The sequence below is a fragment of the Pseudophryne corroboree genome, chromosome 8 (genome assembly GCF_028390025.1).
Source record: "Pseudophryne corroboree isolate aPseCor3 chromosome 8, aPseCor3.hap2, whole genome shotgun sequence".
Classification (NCBI taxonomy): Eukaryota; Metazoa; Chordata; class Amphibia; order Anura; family Myobatrachidae; genus Pseudophryne; species Pseudophryne corroboree.
This window is the reverse complement of record NC_086451.1, coordinates 52,673,231-52,691,378: the sequence shown is the minus strand read 5'-3', so window position 1 is coordinate 52,691,378 and position 18,148 is coordinate 52,673,231. Positions and strand designations below refer to the sequence as shown.

Below are 18,148 nucleotides of genomic sequence, written 5' to 3'. Positions count from 1 at the left end.
GGTGGGGGGGGCGACTCAGTTGCATTTGGTACCAATTGGGAGAGAGTTGTCAGCTCCCATTATTTCTGCTCCTGAGCTGGCAAAAAATGGCCAACTTTTGGGCGCCCAAACTGCATTTCTGGCAGCACACGCCCTATAATTTAGACTAGTTTAGCCCTTTACACGACTAAACTCATTCTATTTGGGTGCCAATGGGTGAAAAGTAATGGGCGCCAAATCTGCACAACAATTGAATTTCGCCCCATCAATTTAGAGATCGGGCCACTGAATAAAGGAATACATTGAAATCTTTTGTGTCCCTTCCCAAGGTAAAAGTACAGAAGAGCATAAATATATACTAACTAGGTGCTTCATCACGTCCTACGGGTGCTCTTCACATCGTCGTAAGGGGCTACGCCCCCTTAACCCCTGCGTCGGATGGTGAAGGGGGCGTAGGGCCTTGCGACGGTGTGAACAGCGGCTGCAGGGCGCACTGTACAGAATGCAGTGGGTGTGGGGGGACCGTGGATGGGGGAGGGGATCGGAAAGGGCTGCGGGTGGGATGTGTGGGGGAGTGGTGTACAGAGGCGCTATGGGAGGGGGTTGCGCGGGTAGGGGAGGGGCAGGTACGGGGGTCTGGCGGATGGGGGTGCAGTGGGGCTGCGGGTCAGGAGATTCTGAGGGTGGGGAAGGTGCAAGTGCGCTGCGGGTAGGGGGTCCGTAAGCGGCGCGCGCGGGGGAGGGGCGGGTGCGGTGGCAGATGGGGAGGGGGTCCGGAGGCGGTGCGGGTGGTTGAGGGGCGGGTGCAGTGGGGCCGCGGGTGGGGTAGGGGGTCAGGAGGTGCTGTGGATGGTAAAGGGCGGTTACAGGTGATGACTGCGGATGGGGTAGGATGGTTGTAGATGCTGTGGGTGGAGGGGGGGTCTGCGGTTGGGAGGTTCGGTGGATGAGGGAAGGGGAGTGTGGGCTGTGGGTGGGGGAGGGGTGGCGTGCGGGGGTTGCGTGATCCGCTCTGTGTAAACATGGTGAAAGTGTAATGTGTATTTTTTTTTTTTGGGGGGGGGGGGGGCTAGGGCGCGTGGGTGTTGGTAGCAGTGTGAGTGTGTGGTATATGTGGGTTAAGAGGCAGTAGCAGCAGCTGTGGGCTGCACCCCCCCCCCCCCCCCCTGAGATGAGTGGGCTGTGACGGGAGCCGTGTGCAAAAGGGAGGCATGCTCACGGATGGCCATAGGGGGATGGGTGTTGGGGGGTGGGATGGCTGACATGTTGGTGGAGTGGCATCTATGAATGTGTGGCTTATGAGTTGATGCCTGGGTGGGGCGGTGTATGGTGCTGGGAGGGGAGGCTTTTTGTGTATGTGCCGGGGGGGTTAGGAGTGTCGAAGCCTGCCGCCGGCAGACAGACAGGTGGGGGTGAGGGAGGGGGCTGTGGTAGTGTCGTTTGCAGTGGTGTGGTGAGGGGGCTGGCGGAACACTGTGTGCCGGGGTCGGGAGACGGTTGGGGGGGGGGGGGGGGGGGGGTGGTGTGTTATCGGCTGTGTAGTTAGGGGGGCTGACGGAACACTGTGTGCTGGGGTTGTGGGAAGGGGGGGTTATCGGCGGTGTGGTGAGGGGGGCTTGCGGAACACTGTGCCGGGGTTGTGGGAAGGTGGGGGGGTTGTTATCGGCGGTGTAGTGAGGGGGGCTGACGGTACACTGTGTGCTGGGGTTATCAGGGGTGTGGTGAGGGGGGCTAGCGGAACACTGTGTGCTGGGGTTGTGGGAAGGGGGGGTTTATCGGCTGTGTAGTTAGGGGGGCTAGCGGAACACTGTGTGCCGGGGTCGGGAGACTGCTGGGGTTGGGGGGGGGTGTTATCGGCTGTGTAGTTAGGGGGGCTGACGGAACACTGTGTGCTGGGGTTGGGGGGGGGGGTGTTATCGGCGGTGTAGTGAGGGGGGCTGACGGTACACTGTGTGCTGGGGTTGTTATCGGGGGTGTGGTGAGGGGGGCTGACGGTACACTGTGCTGGGGTTGTTATCGGGGGTGTGGTGAGGGGGGCTGACGGTACACCTGTGTGCCGGGGTTGTGGGAAGGGGGGGGGGGGGGGTTGTTGTTGGCGGTGTGGTGAGGGGGGCTGGCGGAACACTGTGTGGCGGGGCAGGGAGACAGTTTGAGCGCTCTGTCTGGCCGTGCCGTGGATGGGATGCTGCGGGACCGTGTGCCCGCGGGGCGCCTGCAATGTGTCAGATGGTGCAGGGGGGTGGGGGAAGTTATCGGCGGTGTGGTGAGGGGGGCTGATGGAACACGGGGGTAAGGAGACAGTTTGAGCTGGGGTTGTGGGGAGGGCGAGTGAGCTGTGTGGGCGTGCCGTGGATGGGATGCTGCGGGATCATGTACTTGCGGGGCGCCTGCAATGTGTCAGAGTAGGGGGGGGGGGGGAACTGTATCGGCGGTGTGGTGAGGGGGGCTGCCGAACAGTGTGCGGCTGGGTCGGGAGACAGTCTGAGCTGGGGTTGTGCTCTCTGCGGGCGTAGTGTGGATAGCGTGCTGCGGGACTATGTGCCTGTGTTACGCCTGCAATGTGTCAGATGGTGCAGGGGTAGTGGTTGGTCGGGGGGGGGGAGTTATTGGCAGGGTCGGGAGACAGTTTGAGCTGGGGTTGTGTGGAGGTGGGGGGGGGGGGGTTGGCGCTGTGGTCTGCGGGACTGTGTTCCAGGGGCGCACCTGCAGTGTGTCCGATGGTGCAGGGATTGTGGGGGTAATTATCAGCGGTGTGGTGAGGGGGTCCGGCAGGACATTGTGTGCCTGGACGGGAGTCAGTTTGTGGTGGGCTTGTGTGGAGGGTGGGCTCTGTGTGGCCGCGGCGCGCCTGTAGTGTGTCCGATGTTGCGGGGAGGGGGGCCGGCGGGGACGGGAGACAGCTTGTGGGGAGGGTGGGCTGTGTGCGGACGTGCTGTGGGCGGCATGCTGCGGGACTATGTGCCTGCGGCACGCCTGCAAAGTGACAGATTGTGCAGGGGCTGTGGGGGGGAGAGTGAGCGGCGTTGTGGGCTGCGGGTGTTTTGGCGGCCGTTGTGGGTAAGGTGGTGGTGTTTGTACATATAGGGGGAGGGGTGGTGTGCTGTGTGGCTGGGCGGCCGTTGTGGGTAAGGTGGTGGTGTTTGTACATATAGGGGGAGGGGTGGTGTGCTGTGTGGCTGGGCGGCCGTTGTGGGTAAGGTGGTGGTGTTTGTACATATAGGGGGAGGGGTGGTGTGCTGTGTGGCTGGGCGGCCGTTGTGGGTAAGGTGGTGGTGTTTGTACATATAGGGGGAGGGGTGGTGTGCTGTGTGGCTGGGCGGCCGTTGTGGGTAAGGTGGTGGTGTTTGTACATATAGGGGGAGGGGTGGTGTGCTGTGTGGCTGGGCGGCCGTTGTGGGTAAGGTGGTGGTGTTTGTACATATAGGGGGAGGGGTGGTGTGCTGTGTGGCTGGGCGGCCGTTGTGGGTAAGGTGGTGGTGTTTGTACATATAGGGGGAGGGGTGGTGTGCTGTGTGGCTGGGCGGCCGTTGTGGGTAAGGTGGTGGTGTTTGTACATATAGGGGGAGGGGTGGTGTGCTGTGTGGCTGGGCGGCCGTTGTGGGTAAGGTGGTGGTGTTTGTACATATAGGGGGAGGGGTGGTGTGCTGTGTGGCTGGGCGGCCGTTGTGGGTAAGGTGGTGGTGTTTGTACATATAGGGGGAGGGGTGGTGTGCTGTGTGGCTGGGCGGCCGTTGTGGGTAAGGTGGTGGTGTTTGTACATATAGGGGGAGGGGTGGTGTGCTGTGTGGCTGGGCGGCCGTTGTGGGTAAGGTGGTGGTGTTTGTACATATAGGGGGAGGGGTGGTGTGCTGTGTGGCTGGGCGGCCGTTGTGGGTAAGGTGGTGGTGTTTGTACATATAGGGGGAGGGGTGGTGTGCTGTGTGGCTGGGCGGCCGTTGTGGGTAAGGTGGTGGTGTTTGTACATATAGGGGGAGGGGTGGTGTGCTGTGTGGCTGGGCGGCCGTTGTGGGTAAGGTGGTGGTGTTTGTACATATAGGGGGAGGGGTGGTGTGCTGTGTGGCTGGGCGGCCGTTGTGGGTAAGGTGGTGGTGTTTGTACATATAGGGGGAGGGGTGGTGTGCTGTGTGGCTGGGCGGCCGTGGTGCATACCCCTGGCAAGGCAGGATGTGGGTGTATTTGGTGGGTTCGGTGCAGTGAGGTTAGGCTGGGCAGTGTGTGGTGGATGAGTTATGCATGTGTCGGGGTGAAGGGGGGGGGGGTTGTGTGCCGTGAGTGGCTGCATGTGGAGGGGGGAATGGAGGGGTGTGTGCGTACCTGCCACTGTGCTGTGCCCGTCCCCTGCTGGCTGGGGATGGTGGTGGGATTACGTTGCTGGCACTGCTGCTCAGTTCTGCTAGTGGTGTGCTGGGACAGGGCAGGAGCTGATAACTCCACCCAGCGTTAGAGGGCCAGGCACAGACTCACAAGGCAAATATATAGGAGATTAGGTTATTTCCCATAAGAGGTGCATCACTGAAAAATACATAATAATTTGTCTGTTTGGAAAATACTGATCACTTCTGTGCTATAGTGGAAGGTGAAAAGTAGCAATATTCCAGTCTCTGGCCACCATTCCTTGGTACGACATTTCCATTCTGTAGTGTTCACTCTAGCACCCGGCACCTAATCGTTAAGGAGGGTGTATTTTACATGTGATGTATGGCTACAATAGCGATACATCACGTTTGACATTTTGCCCTTCAAACTTAAAATATACCCTCCTCACGGATTAGGTACAGGGTGCTAGAGTGAACATTGTGGGCGATAATCAGTATCTTTTTGGTAACTAATTGGCGTGGTACAATCTATTTTGCATGCTCAAATGGGTCACTTTTTGGGCACTTCAGCTTGCCACCTCTGGTGTACGAGCTGAAATGCTAGTGCTGGCAGCTAGCGCCCGAACGGAACAACAATTGAATTGCTCTGTTGGGCTCCATCTAGTGGCTGCCAGCGAGGGGGCAAAAAAGTTGTTTCACCCTATGTATCCATTTGTGTGGTAATGCTGATTATGTACAAGGAGTAAGAGCTGAGAATGACTATCTTTTATGTAAACCAGAGCAAATGAGACAAAAGGCATTTTTACACCATCCATACTGACCAGTAAATTACTTGTTTCCTCTAAATGTTAAAGTGCTGATTATGCAGTAGGATTCCGTGTTAACGTATAGTTGCTTAGTATGAAAGACTATATTACAGTAACACTCAACAAAGGCGATGAGTCTTCTAGTTACAGGAAATGAAAGAAGAACTGTGAGGTATGTTGAAGGGGGGGGTTCTAAGGGCAACCCACATTGCACTTATAGAGAGCATAAGGGACTATGATTTTTGTACATCATGGGGAGAACAGAGTTTAAATTCTTAATGTATAAGAGGAAAAAAAAGAAAAAATATTACAGCACACAAATTCAAAAATATATACAATTTATTTAAAGTGTGGTGTGTGTGTGTATGTATATATATATATATGTGTGTGTGTGTGTATATGTATGTGTGTATATATATATATATATATATATATAATATATATTTTTTTAATCATGAAATATCAGATAATCAATAAGCAACCACCGTATGGTATTGCATTTATATAGTAAAACAATTTACTATAACTGGCGCTTTCATCTACTAGCAATCGTATCCTTTCTGGCAAAAATGTTTTCTCATACGTCCTAGAGGATGCTGGTGTAACCATAAGAACCATGGGGTATAGACGGGATCCGCAGGAGACATAGGCACTTAAGACTTTGAATGGGTGTGAACTGGCTCCTCCAGACTCCAGTTAGATTCTGTGCCCAGAGAGACTGGATGCACACTGAGGAGCTCTACAGAGTTTCCCTGAAAAGACTAAGTTTTTTTATTTTCAGGGAGACCTGCTGGCAAGTCTCCCTGCTTCGTGGGACTTAGGGGAGAGAAGTCAGACCTACTTCCAGTGAGTTAAAGGCTCTGCTTCTTGGCTACAGGACACCATTAGCTCCTGAGGGTCTGATCGCTAGGTACGCCTAGATGCTTGTTCCCAGAGCCGGCCGTCACCCCTCTTACAGAGCCAGAAGACAGGTGAGTAGAAGAAGGTCAGAAGACTTCAGTGACTGCTTTCTGAGGTACCGCACAGCATTCGCGCTGCGCACTGTGCTCCCACACACAGCGGCACTACAGGGTGCAGGGTGGGAGGGGGGGGGGGCGCGCCGCGCCCTGGGCAGTAGTTAAACCTCAAAAAGGGACTGGCAAGAGGGGACATAAGTGCCTAGGCACTGTCCTAACCCCCACCAGTATAAATATATATTCTAAAAAAGCGGGACTGAAGTGCGCCATTAAGGGGGCGGAGCTTCATTTTCACAGAGCTCAGCGCCATTTTCCACTCCACAAGGCTGCAGAGACGCTGGTCCTTCCTCACTTCTGACTAAACGGGGGGGGCACAAGCATATTGGTGCAAGTTATATTTATTATAAAAGCGCTGCAGGTCTGGGGCATTTTTTAGTGTTCCAGAACCGGTTATTAGGCGCTGGGTGGTGAGCTGGCAAAACTCCCTCAGTGTCTCTCTGACAGGCTTTGCTGTGGGTCTGTCCCCTGTGGGTGTTTGGGACACGTGTGTCGGCATGTCTGAGGCTGAGTGCTCTTCCCAGGAGGAGGCTGTATTAGGGACACAAACGGCTGTGGGAGTGACCCTGTCGGCACCGCCGACTCCTGATTGGGTAAATGTGTTGAATGCCTTGTATGCTAATGTGGCTCGTATTAATAAGAGATTAGATAAATCTGAATCTCAGAACCAGGCATGGAAGAAATCTGTGGAGGATGTGTTATTACAGGTACAGACCTCTTCGGGGTCACAAAAACGTTCATTTGCCCAGTTGGCAGACACAGTTACCGACACAGACTCCAGTGTCGACTTTAGTGATTCCAGATTGGATCCTAAATTAGCAGAGAGTATTCAGTACATGATTGTGGCGGTAAAAGACGTGTTACATATTTCCGAGGACCCTGCTGTTCCTGATACAAGGGTTTGTATGTATAATGAAAAGAAACCTGTGGTAAAAGGGGAAAGTGAGAGTCACCCCCCATTGTGGACAAGGCCCTATCCCACTTATCTAAATAGGTGGCTCTCCCATCTCCTGATACGGCAGCCCTTAAGGACCCTGCGGATCACAAGCAGGAAAATACATTAAAATCCATTTATGCCACCACGGGTACGCTGTTCAGACCAGCCATAGCGTCTGCGTGGGTCAGTAGTGCTATCGAAAAGTGGGCAGATAACTTGTCGTCTGAGATAGATACCCTAGATAGGGATAGCGTCCTTTTGACACTGGGTCATATCAGGGACGCAGCGGCCTACCTAAAGGAAACTGCGAGAGATATTGGCCTTTTGGGATCAAAAGCCAATGCCATGGCAGTTTCTGCTAGGCGAGCATTGTGGATCCATCAATGGAATGCTGATGCTGACTCCAGGGAAAAATATGAAATCTCTGCCATATAAAGGTGGTGTCTTGTTTGGTGCCGGTCTCGCTGATTTGGTATCTACAGTTACAGCGGGTAAGTCATTTTTGCCTTACGTTCCTTAACAACAAAAGAAAACACACCACTATAAGATGCTGTCCTTTCGGCCCAATAAATACAGGAAGGGCCTAGGTTCTTCCTTGCTTGCTACTAGTGGAAGGGGTAAAAGATCACCGGCCTCGGCAGGTTCCCAGGAGCAGAAGTCCTCCCCGGCTTCTGCTAAACCCACCGCATGACGCTGGGACTCCTCTGCGGGAGTCTGCACCGGTGGGGGCACGTCTCAAACTCTTCAGTCAGTTCTGGGTTCGTTCGGACCTGGACCCATGGGTTTTAGAAATAGTGTCCCAGGGGTACAAACTAGAGTTTCAGGACGTTCCCCCTCGCCGATTTTTCATATCTGCCATACCAGCTTCTCTTCCGGACAGGGAGGTAGTATGCGACGCAATACAAAGGTTGTGTCAAAATCAGGTCATTATCAAGGTTCCCCCGTCACAAAAGGGAGAAGGCTTTTCTTCGAGCCTGTTCGTGGTCCCTAAGCCGGACTGCTCGGTTAGACCAATCCTGAACCTAATATCCCTCAATCTCTACCTAAGGAAAATTAAAATTCAAGATGGAGTCTCCGAGCAGTGATCTCCAGTCTGGAGGAAGGGGATTTTATGGGATTTTATGGTGTCGGTAGACTTAAAGGATGCCTACTTACATGTTCCTATTTATCCTCCACATCAGGCTTACCTAAGGTTTGCAATTCAGGATTGTCATTACCAATTTCAGACGATGCCGTTTGGTCTGTCCATGGATCTGAGGATTTTCACCAAAGTGATGGCGGAAATGATGGTTCTCCTTCGCAAACAAGGAGTCACGATTATCCCGTACTTGGACGATCTCCTGATAAAGGCGAGATCCAGGGACCAACTGGTGCAGAACATTACACTTGCCCTGGCAGTTCTGCAACGACATGGTTGGCTCCTAAATTTGCCAAAATCACAGTTGATTCCGACGACACGGCTGTCGTTTTTGGGAATGATTCTGGACACAGAATTACAGAGTGTTTTTTCTTCCAGTGGAAAAGGCTCTGGAGATTCAGAACCTGGTCAGACAGATTCTGAAACCAGCAAGAGTGTCAGTCCATCAATGCACTCGTTTACTGGGGAAAATGGGGGCGGCCTACGAGGCCATTCAGTTTGGCAGATTCCATGCCAGGGTGTTTAAGTGGGACCTGTTGGACAAGTGGTCCGGATCCCACCTGCACATGCACCGGAAAATAATTGTCTTTCAAGACCAGAATCTCACTCCTGTGGTGGCTGCACAGCTCTCGCCTCCTAGAGGGACGCAGGTTCGGTATCCAGGACTGGATCCTAGTAACCACGGATGCAAGTCTCCGAGGCTGGGGGGGCAGTCACAGGGGTAGAACTTCCAGGGAAGATGGTCAAGCCTGGAAACTTAACTCCAGAACGTTTGTAGACAAGGGCCATTTACAACGGCATTCTTCAAGCGGAACATCTTCAAGATCTGCCCGTACTGATCCAGTCGTACAATAGAACAGCAGTAGCGTAAATAAACCGCCAAGGCGGAACAAAAAGCAGAGCGGCGATTGCAGAGGCCACGAGGGTTCTCCGCTGGGCGGAAAGACATACAAGCGCTCGGTCAGCGGTCTTCATTCCGGGAATGGACAACTGGGAAGCAGACTTCCTCAGCAGACACTATCTCCATACAGGAGAGTGGGGTCTTCATCAAGAGGTCTTTGCAGAAGTGACAAGTCTTTGGGGAATTCCTCAAGTAGACATGATGGCGTCTCGTCTCAACAAGAAGCTTCAGATATATTGTTCCAGGTCGAGGGATCCTCAAGCAATAGCAGTGGATGCCCTGGTGACGCCATGGGTGTTTCAGTCGGTGTATGTATTCACTCCGCTTCAGCTCATTCCAAAAGTGCTAAAGATCTTAAGAAGAACAAAGGTTCGGGTGATCCTCATTGTTCCAGACTGGCCAAGGAGAGCTTGGTATCCAGATCTTCAGGAATTACTCATAGGAGATCCCTGGCCTCTTCCTCTACGAGAGGATCTGTTACAACAGGGACCGTGCGTGTATCAAGACTTACCGCGGCTGCGTTTGACAGCTTGGCGGTTGAACGCCAGCTTATAACCCGAAAGGGTATTCCCAGTGAAGTCATTCCCACGCTTCTTCAGGCTAGAAAGGGAGTAACGTCCAAACATTATCACCGTATTTGGAGAAAATGTGTCTTGGTGTGAATCCAAGAAGGCTCCTACGGAAGAATTTCAGTTAGGACGTTTTCTCCATTTTCTACAGGCAGGTGTGGATGCAGGCTTGAAGTTGGACTCAATTAAAGTACAAATTTCAGCCTTATCGGTTTTCTTTCAAAAACAATTGGCCTCCCTTCCAGAGGTTCAGACTTTTGTGAAGGGCGTGTTGCACATCCAACCTCCATTTGTGCCCCCAGTGGCACCATGGGATCTTAATGTGGTGTTACAGTTCTTTTCAATCACATTGGTTTGAACCTTTACAAAAGGTGGAATTGAAATTCATCACTTGGAAAGTGGTCATGTTGTTGGCCTTGGCATCCGCAAGGCGGGTATCGGAGTTAGCGGCTTTGTCTCACGAGCCCTTATTTGATCTTCCATGAAGATAGAGCAGAGTTGAGGACTCGTCAGCAATTTCTGCCAAATGTGGTTTCGTCGTTCCACATGAACCAACCTATTGTGGTGCCAGTGGCTACTGACGCCTTAGTGGAGGCAAAGTCTCTCGATGTGGTCAGAGCTTTGAAAATTTATGTCGCCAGGACAGCACTGATTAGGAAAACTGAGGCTCTGTTTGTCCTGCATGATCCCAACAAGATTGGGGCTCCTGCTTCCAAGCAGACTATTGCACGCTGGATCTGTTCTACGATTCAGCAGGCTCGTTCTACGGCTGGATTGCCGTTACCGAAATCGGTGAAGGCCCATTCTACCAGGAAGGTGGGCGCGCCCTGGGCGGCTGCCTGGGGGGTCTCGGCCTTACAATTATGCCGAGCAGCTACTTGGTCGGGTTCAAACACTTCTTTTTTTGCAAAGTTTTACAAGTTCGATACCCTGGCCGAGGAGGACCTCATGTTTTAGTCTATCGGTGCTGCAGAGTCATCCGCACTCTCCCGCCCGTCCTAGAGCTTTGGTATTAACCCCATGGTTCTTATGGTTACCCCAGCATCCTCTAGGACGTATGAGAAAATAGGATTTTAATACCTACCGGTAAATCCTTTTCTCTTAGTCCGTAGAGGATGCAGGGCGCCCGTCCCAGTGCGTACTGTATCTGCAGTTATCAGTTCTGGTTATACACAGGTTGTGTTACGTTATAGTCAGCCTGTTGCTGACATTGTTCATGCCGTTGGCTGGAGTTCTGTTGAATGCCATGTTGTGCGGTGTGGTTGAGGTGTGAGCTGGTATGTATTTCACCTTAGTTTCTCTAACGTTCCAGTGGATGCTGGGGACTCCGTAAGGACCATGGGGAATAGACGGGCTCCGCAGGAGACTGGGCACTCTAAGAAAGATTTAGTACTACTGGTGTGCACTGGCTCCTCCCTCTATGCCCCTCCTCCAGACCTCAGTTAGAATCTGTGCCCGGACAGAGCTGGGTGCATTTTAGTGAGCTCTCCTGAGCTTGCTAATAAGAAAGTATTTTAGTTAGGTTTTTTTATTTTCAGAGAGCTTCTGCTGGCAACAGACTCTCTGCTACGTGGGACTGAGGGTAGAGAAGCAAACCTACTAACTGCGGCTAGGTTGCGCTTCTTAGGCTACTGGACACCATTAGCTCCAGAGGGATCGAACACAGGAACCTAACCTTGGTCGTCCGTTCCCGGAGCCGCGCCGCCGTCCCCCTCGCAGAGCCAGAAGACAGAAGCCGGCGGGTTGAAGCAAGAAGACGTCAAAATCGGCGGCAGAAGACTCCTGTCTTCATATGAGGTAGCGCACAGCACTGCAGCTGTGCGCCATTGCGCCCACACTAACCCACACACTCCGGTCACTGTAGGGCGTAGGGGGGGGGGGGGCCTGGGCAGCAATTAAGTACCTCCTGGCAAAAGCAGCATATATACAGTTGGACACTGTTATATGCATGAGCCCCCGCCATTAATTTCACACAATTGTGGGACAGAAGCCCGCCGCTGAGGGGGCGGGGCCTTCTTCCTCAGCACTCACCAGTGCCATTTTCTCTCCACAGCTCCGCTGAGGGGAAGCTCCCCAGGCTCTCCCCTGCAGACTCACGGTAGAAAGGGTAAAAAGAGGGGGGGGGGGGGCACATAAATTTAGCGCATTAATCATATATACAGCAGCTACTGGATAAACACTAAGTTACTGTGCGATTCCTGGGTCATATAGCGCTGGGGTGTGTGCTGGCATACTCTCTCTCTGTCTCTCCAAAAGGCCTTGTGGGGGTCCTGTCCTCATATAGAGCATCCCCTGTGTGTGTGGTGTCTGTACGCGTGTGTCGACATGTTTGACGAAGAGGGCTATGTGGAGGCAGAGCAAGTGCAGATGAATGACGTGTCTCCGCCGACGGCGCCGACACCTGATTGGATGGATATGTGGAAGGTGTTAAATGATAATGTAAACTCCTTGCATAAAAGGTTGGATAAAGCTGATGCCATGGGACACTCGGGGTCTCAGCCCATGCCTGATCCTACAGCGCAGAGGCCGTCAGGGTCTCAGAAGCGCCCACTATCCAAAATTGTTGACACAGATATCGACACGGATTCTGACTCCAGTGTCGATGAGGATGATGCAAAATTGCAGCCTAAAATGGCTAAAGCCATCCGCTACATGATTATAGCAATGAAGGATGTTTTGCACAGATCAGTGGTAAACCCTGTCCCTGACCAGAGGGTTTATATGTATGGGGAGAAAAAGCAAGAGGTGACTTTTCCCCCTTCACATGAGTTAAATGAATTTATGTGAAAAAGCGTGGGATTCCCCCGATAGGAAAGTGCTGATTTCCAAAAGGTTACTTATGGCGTATCCTTTCCCGCCAACGGACAGGGTGCACTGGGAATCCTCCCCTAGGGTAGATAAAGCTCTGACACGCTTATCTAAGAAGGTGGCCCTGCCGTCACAGGATACGGCCGCCCTAAAGGATCCTGCAGATAGGAAGCAGGAAAGTATCCTGAAGTCTGTTTATACACATTCAGGTACTCTACTGAGGCCGGCAATTGCGTCGGCCTGGATGTGTAGTGCTGTAGCAGCATGGACAGATAATCTGTCTGAGGAAATGGATACCTTAGACAAGGATACCATTTTACTGACCCTGGGGCATATAAAAGACTCTGTCCTATATACGAGGGATGCCCAGAGGGACATTTTCCTACTGGGCTCTAGAATAAATGCAATGTCAATTTCTGCCAGAAGGGTCCTGTGGACTCGGCAATGGACAGGTGATGCCGACTCCAAAAAGCACACGGCTGGGAAGTCAATTTTTTTTGCCATATATTCCCTCACAGCCTAAGAAAGCACCACCGTATTACCAAATGCAGTCCTTTCGATCACAAAGAAGCAAGAAGGTCAGAGGTGCGTCCTTTCTTGCCAGAGGCAGGGGTAGAGGAAAGAAGCTGCACCATACAGCTAGTTCCCAGGAACAGAAGTCCTCCCCGGCTTCCACTAAATCCACCGCATGACGCTGGGGCTCCACAGGAGCGGTGGGGGCGCGTCTCCGAAATTTCAGCCACCAGTGGGTTCGCTCACAGGTGGATCCCTGGGCTATACAGATTGTGTCTCGGGGATACAAGCTGGAATTCGAAGTGATGCCCCCTCACCGTTACCTCAAATCGGCCCTGCCAGCTTCCCCCATGGAACGGGAAGTAGTGTTAGAGGCAATTCACAAGTTATATCTCCAGCAGGTGGTGGTAAAGGTTCCCCTCCTTCAACAAGGAAGAGGATACTATTCCACAATGTTTGTGGTACCGAAACCGGACGGTTCGGTCAGACCCATATTGAATTTAAAGTCCCTGAACATTTATCTGAAAAGATTCAAGTTCAAAATGGAATCGCTCAGAGCGGTCATTGCAAGCCTGGAAGAGGGGGATTTTATGGTGTCTCTGGACATCAAGGATGCTTACTTGCATGTCCCCATTTATCCACCTCATCAGGAGTACCTCAGATTTGTGGTACAGGACTGTCATCAATTCCAGACGTTACCGTTTGGGCTCTCCACGGCACCGAGAATATTTACCAAGGTAATGGCAGAAATGATGGTGCTCCTTCGAAAGCAAGGAGTCACAATTATCCCATACTTGGACGATCTCCTCATAAAGGCGAGGTCCAGAGAGCAGTTGCTGATCAGCGTAGCACACTCTCAGGAAGTGTTGCAACAGCACGGCTGGATTCTGAATATCCCAAAGTCGCAGCTGATTCCTACAACGCGTCTGCCTTTTCTGGCCATGATTCTGGACACGGACCAGAAGAAGGTGTTTCTCCCGGCAGAGAAGGCTCAAGAGCTCGTGACTCTAGTCAGAGACCTCTTAAAACCGAAACAGGTGTCGGTGCATCGCTGCACGCGAGTCCTGGGAAAGATGGTGGCATCATACGAAGCCATTCCCTTCGGCAGGTTCCATGCGAGGATCTTTCAGTGGGATCTGTTGGACAAGTGGTCCGGATCGCATCTTCAGATGCATCGGCTGATCACCCTGTCCCCGAGGGCCAGGGTGTCTCTTCTGTGGTGGCTACAGAGTGCTCACCTTCTCGGGGGCCGCAGGTTCGGCATACAGGACTGGGTCCTGGTGACCACGGATGCGAGCCTCCGAGGGTGGGGGGCAGTCACTCAGGGAAGAAACTTCCAAGGGTTGTGGTCAAGTCAGGAGGCTTGTCTGCACATAAATATCCTGGAACTAAGGGCCATATACAACGCCCTGAGTCAATCGGAGCCTCTGCTGCGCAACCAACCGGTGCTGATTCAGTCAGACAACATCACCGCAGTGGCTCATGTAAACCGCCAGGGCGGCACAAGAAGCAGAGTGGCGATGGCGGAAGCCACCAGGATTCTTCGTTGGGCGGAGAATCACGTGCAAGCACTGTCAGCAGTGTTAATTCCGGGAGTGGACAACTGGGAAGCAGACTTCCTCAGCAGGCACGACCTCCACCCGGGAGAGTGGGGACTTCATCACGAAGTCTTCACTCAGATTACAAATCGATGGGAACTGCCACAGGTAGACATGATGGCGTCCCTTCTCAACAAAAAGCTACAAAGGTATTGCGCCAGGTCAAGAGACCCTCAGGCGATAGCTGTGGACGCACTGGTAACACCGTGGGTGTTCCAGTCGGTCTGTTTCCTCCTCTTCCTCTCATACCCAAGGTGCTGAGAATCGTAAGAAAAAGAGGAGTGCGAACAATACTCATTGTTCCGGATTGGCCAAGAAGGACTTGGTACCCGGAACTGCAAGAAATGCTCAGAGGACCCATGGCCTCTGCCTCTCAGACAGGACCTGTTGCAACAGGGGCCCTGTCTGTTTCAAGACTTGCTGCGTTTGACAGCATGGTGGTTGAACGCAGGATCCTAGCGGAAAAAGGCATACCGGAGGAAGTTATTCCTACGCTGATAAAGGCTAGGAAGGACGTGACAGCAAGACACTATCACCGTATATGGCGAAAATATGTTGCCTGGTGTGAGGCCAGGAAGGCCCCCTACAGAGGAATTCCAGCTGGGCCGGTTCCTGCACTTCCTACAGTCTGGAGTGACTATGGGCCTGAAGTTGGGGTCCATAAAGGTCCAGATTTCGGCCCTATCCATTTTCTTTCAAAAAGAACTGGCTTCTCTTCCTGAAGTTCAGACGTTTGTTAAGGGAGTGCTGCATATTCAGCCCCCTTTTGTGGCACCTTGGGATCTCAACGTGGTGTTGGGTTTCCTGAAATCCCACTGGTTTGAGCCACTTAAGACCGTGGAGCTAAAGTATCTCACGTGGAAGGTGGTCATGCTATTGGCCTTAGCTTCGGCTAGGCGTGTGTCAGAATTGGCGGCTTTGTCATGTAAAAGCCCCTATCTGGATTTCCATATGGACAGGGCAGAATTACGGACTCGTCCGCAATTTCTGCTGAAGGTGGTGTCCTCTTTTCATTTGAACCAACCTATTGTGGTGCCTGCGGCTACTCGTGACTTGGAGGATTCCAAGTTGCTTGATGTAGTCAGGCTTTGAAGATCTATGTAGCCAGGACGGCTGGAGTCAGGAAGACTGACTCCCTGTTTATCCTGTATGCATCCAACAAGCTGGGTGCTCCTGCTTCAAAGCAAACCATTGCTCGCTGGATCTGTAGCACGATTTCAGCAGGCTCATTCTGCGGCTGGTTTGCCGCATCCAAAATCAGTGAAAGCCCATTCCACAAGGAAAGTGGGCTCTTCTTGGGCGGCTGCCCGAGGGGTCTCTGCATTACAGCTTTGCCGAGCAGCTACTTGGTCGGGTCAAACACATTTGCTAAGTTCTACAAGTTTGATACCCTGGCTGAGGAGGACCTTGTGTTTGCCCATTCGGTGCTGCAGAGTCATCCGCACTCTCCCGCCCGTTTGGGAGCTTTGGTATAATCCCCATGGTCCTTACGGAGTCCCCAGCATCCACTAGGACGTTAGAGAAAATAAGATTTTACTCACCGGTAAATCTATTTCTCGTAGTCCGTAGTGGATGCTGGGCGCCCGTCCCAAGTGCGGACTTTGCAATACGTGTACATAGTTATTGCTTAATAATAAAGGGTTGTTATGTGGGCATCTATTGTTGATGCTCTGTTGTGGTTCATACTGTTGACTGGGTAAGTTCATCACAAGTTATACGGTGTGGCTGGTATGAGTCTTACCCTGGATTCCAAAATCCTTTCCTTATAATGTCCGCTCTTCCGGGCACAGTTTCCTTAACTGAGGTCTGGAGGAGGGGCATAGAGGGAGGAGCCAGTGCACACCAGTAGTACAAAATCTTTCTTAGAGTGCCCATTTTCCTGCGGAGCCAGTCTATTCCCCATGGTCCTTACGGAGTCCCCAGCATTCACTACGGACTACGAGAAATAGATTTACCGGTGAGTAAAATCTTATTTTAACCATAAACCCTTTCCTCGAAATGTCCGTCTCCCTGGGCACAGCTCCTATAACTGGAGTCTGGAGGAGGGGCATAGAGGGAGGAGCCAGTTCACACCCATTCAAAGTCTTAAAGTGCCCATGTCTCCTGCGGATCCCGTCTATACCCCATGGTTCTTGTGGTTACCCCAGCATCCTCTGCGGAATAAGAGAACAGGATTTACCGGTAGGTATTAAAATCCTATTTTCGCATGCGCAGTTCAGACCCGATCGCACGCTGCAGTTTTTGCAGCTGCGCGATCAGGTCTGAATGACCCCCCACCCACCCACCCCTTAAGTCAACCTATTGTAGGCATTTTGATCTATCTTAAGGCCCATACACGCTGGGCGATGTTGAGCTGAGAGCAGGTCACTTTTGGTGTGTTGTGCTACTTTCAGCTCAAAGCCGCCCAGTGTGTATGGACAAGCGGTGAGCGCTGATGTGCGCTCCCGCTTCATCGCTGGCGGCTGCCGTTCATCTGCTGGTATTACCTGTAGATGAATGGCGGGGTGAGCAGCCTTCCATAGCGTCCTGCTATGGGAAGCCGCTCACCCCCACTGACATCGCTGGGCAGCAGGATAAAGCGCTCAGTGTGTATGCACTGAGTTTTTCAGCCCAGCGATGTTAGCGATCATAGCTGTTCATACACGCTGGACAAAAACGCCTGGTGTGTATGGACCTTTAGTGAAGGATATTGAACAAGCACCTTTTGTATCAGTCTTGTAATAAAATAAAATATTTGTTATATTCTATTGCAAAATAGAATATGACAATATGCCATTGGCTTGTCCTGTATTCATGGGATAACTTAAGGACTACAAGGTGCCTTTTGCGTTACATGCTGAAATTCACTGAAATTTCATGTGGTAGAATAGCGCTTGTTTGTATCAGTGCTAAAGCACGCCACAGCAAATGCCGCTTTATTTGTGCTTTTTATCCTGAGGAATTAGCATGCATGTGGTAGTTGTAAAGCGTCTAACCGCCCCCCCCCCCCCCCCCCCCCCCCCACCCACCCAAATTAGGAAAGAGCATACATACACTTAAAAATCTGAATGCAATTGCGTGGAGTTTTAAATAATACCAATAATGTGTGTGGTTGGTGTGGTGGGTTTTTTGACACTTTTGGGGGGGGGGGGGGTGATTAGTTGTTTAATGGGAGCCCATCACTACAGGCCTACAGCAATTCAACGTTTCTTCTGCAGAAGTGTCCCGTTTTGGATACCTTTCGTGTCACAAGCAGAGCTTTTTTTGAAAAAAATTTTTTTTGCAGTTTGGATACTGAAACATTCACATACCGCCCCATCTAAAGTGTTGGAAGTATGATCTAGGGCACCCATTAAACCATTGCCTCTCCTGTTTATATCCATCCTTTGTTATTCCAATTATTGCAAATAAGTTTATATGGGTAGTATAGCGTTCTGTAAAAGAGTATTTTAAGAAGGCACTCTAGTAGTAAGATGAGAGAATACCACTTTCTAGATTTAGAAGTGGGTATGGAATCTGCAAATGAATAATTTCTACAATCAGAGCTGTAGGAGAAGATGCTTACTGCTGTATACCACCCACTTTGTCCAC

At 51.9% G+C, this 18,148-nt stretch overlaps 1 protein-coding gene across 2 annotated transcripts in view; it reads left to right on the top strand.

The window, feature by feature from the left end:
- The window catches only part of LOC134948417 (protein bicaudal D homolog 2-like), a 109,071-nt gene that overhangs the window by 27,439 nt on the left and 63,484 nt on the right, over window positions 1–18,148 (top strand). The gene's annotated exons all lie outside the window — the stretch shown is intronic.